The 2,500-nt window shown below is 32.1% G+C and overlaps 1 protein-coding gene across 4 annotated transcripts in view; it reads right to left on the reverse strand.

Annotated features, from left to right (window-relative positions):
- The window catches only part of LOC137657633 (band 7 protein AGAP004871-like), a 980,999-nt gene that overhangs the window by 409,343 nt on the left and 569,156 nt on the right, over positions 1-2,500 (reverse strand). The window lies entirely within an intron of this gene.

Below are 2,500 nucleotides of genomic sequence, written 5' to 3' on the forward strand. Positions count from 1 at the left end.
GAAATGGCAAACAAAGCATATTATTAATTGTTTACTTCCTCTCTAGCTGGACACTATAAAATGTTTTCTTAGCCTTATTCACACATTCTTCTAAGAAATATTTTTGGGATAGCAAAGATTTGTAGCATTTTAAGAAAACATTTTATAGTGTCCAGCTAGAGAGGAAGTAAACAATTAATAATATGCTTTGTTTGCCATTTCATGTTTGTTTTTTAGATGTTATACCCCTTTTGAAAAACTAAACATTGAGGTAGTGTTTAAATATAATTGTACGTTAAAAACGTGTTGATTAAGAATAGTTCAGGAAATTATATTACAATATATAGCATTTCTTGTTCAGAGTGTAACTTATTCTATGTCGGCCAAAGATCCAAAGGTATCTCACTCAGATTAAAACAGCATCAGGTGGCCGTCTCCAGGGGTTCTCTTAATAATGCCTTGGCCTCCCACTGGTTAGGGTCAAGTCCCAGAATTGGATGGCCAAAGGCGAAAAAAAAAATAATAATAATCCATGAAAATTACTATATCCAAAGGAATATTGTTGAATCCTTTTTAATCTCCTGTTCCAAAGGTAGAAATTTGAATCTAATCCCAGGTCTGCTTTCCGTTAATCCAGTATTATCCTTTTATCTAAATCTGACATTTCCAGAATTATTAAGAAACTGACAGCTGTTGGATCCCCTGTGTCTTTGTGTATGTATTCTCATTATTGAGTCTGTTGATGTCCCTAATGGACGAAAGCAATAACTCCAATCAAGTCTTTTCATGTCTCCTTTTGTGGCTATAATATATATATATATATATATATATATATATATATATATATATATATATATATATATATATATATATATATATATATATATATATATATATATATATAGTTTGTGTGAGAGTGTGTATAAAGAGAGAGAGAAACCTATTGTATAGGCTTAAAGTATAGGCTATCTATCTATCTATCTATCTATCTATCTATCTATATATATATATATATATATATATATATATATATATATATATATATATATATATATATATATAGACAACTGGCGAAATCTAACCGGGGCCCTTTGCGTCAAAAGGCGTATGATGATGATGATGATGATGATGATGATGATGATGATGATGATATATATATATATATATATATATATATATATATATATATATATATATATATATATATATATAATAGTTTGTGAGTGTGTGTGTACATAAAAGGGGGGAGAGAGAGAGAGAGAGAGAGAGAGAGAGAGAGAGAGAGTTATACTGTATATATTTTATTTGGTAATTGTTGTTTCATTATGAAGATTTAAAGCAATGTTATAAAGTGAGGTTTACTTTTACAAAGAAATGTAGACGTAGTGAGAGAGATGCCAGCTATCGCTATTTGAGACGAGAAAAGAAAAGAAAAAACAAAAACGGTTTAACCCGGATAAATTTCCAGAGGTTTCATTTTTTTTTCACAAATATTCGGATATTTTTTTTTTTTTTAATTATCGAGATTTCTATCGAGCTACCCTTTATATTGAACAGGAATCCGTTCGAAACGTTGCAGACAAATTTAGCCACTACAGAAAAAACGAGTTTGGACCGACTGCGGCTTCTGCTTTCCTTCGATGGTCGTCTTCGAGAGCTCTTTGGAGAGCTTCATCTTCAACGCGACTGAAGAGTCAAAATTCCCAAGAACGCCATTCCTGAAAGGATTCAGGAAGAGGATGGAAAAACACCTCCAATGAGAGGTCGAAAACAATTCTGCAACGATGACAATTGACGATCAGGAAGGAAACTGGAAGACTTGAGGAAGTTTGAAAAGCATCGAGAATCCAAGGAAGACTGAAACCCGAAAGGAAAGGTGACGTTGTCTGGGGCGGATTTAGCAGATCTTGTGGTCTTCTATAAGGCTTCAGAGTCATCTACGAAATAATGTATTTCTGAATTTCGAAAATTCCAAAATTCTTCACAAATATTTCGATTTTGTATTGAAATTCTTATTGTACTACCCTTTATATTACACTGATTGATACGTTCAATGTAGCTCTAATGAATAAAATCCTAATTTTAGAAAATAATCTTTACTTCTCCTTTATGTTATCCTATTGTAAATCATTTTAGAAGCCGATTGTAGTAGACATAGGCCTAAAAAAGATAGTTTTTGTTATATCTGTCGATTTCGTGGTATTCAAAATAGAAATCCTGAAAAATTAACTAAATAATTCTTTCGTCTGATCGCGAATCCAGCTCAGATATCTGTGTTTTGGAGACATTCTCAGATTCTCCGAAGACATACTGGGCTCCGGGATCCGTGTTAAGTTTTGAAGACTTCTCGGATTCTCCCAGAGTGTCTCCAGATCAAGTTACCATTTTTTCAAAATAGGCCAAAAACAAGATGAAGGAAAGGTATTAAGAGAAATGGAGAATTTTAACAAAATGTGTTGTTATTGTGGAGTAGCTTTGAATACCAAGGTTATTAATGGATTTATAATTAGTAATCAGGACA

The sequence above is a fragment of the Palaemon carinicauda genome, chromosome 18, assembly GCF_036898095.1.
Source record: "Palaemon carinicauda isolate YSFRI2023 chromosome 18, ASM3689809v2, whole genome shotgun sequence".
In the NCBI taxonomy this organism is placed as follows: domain Eukaryota; kingdom Metazoa; phylum Arthropoda; class Malacostraca; order Decapoda; family Palaemonidae; genus Palaemon; species Palaemon carinicauda.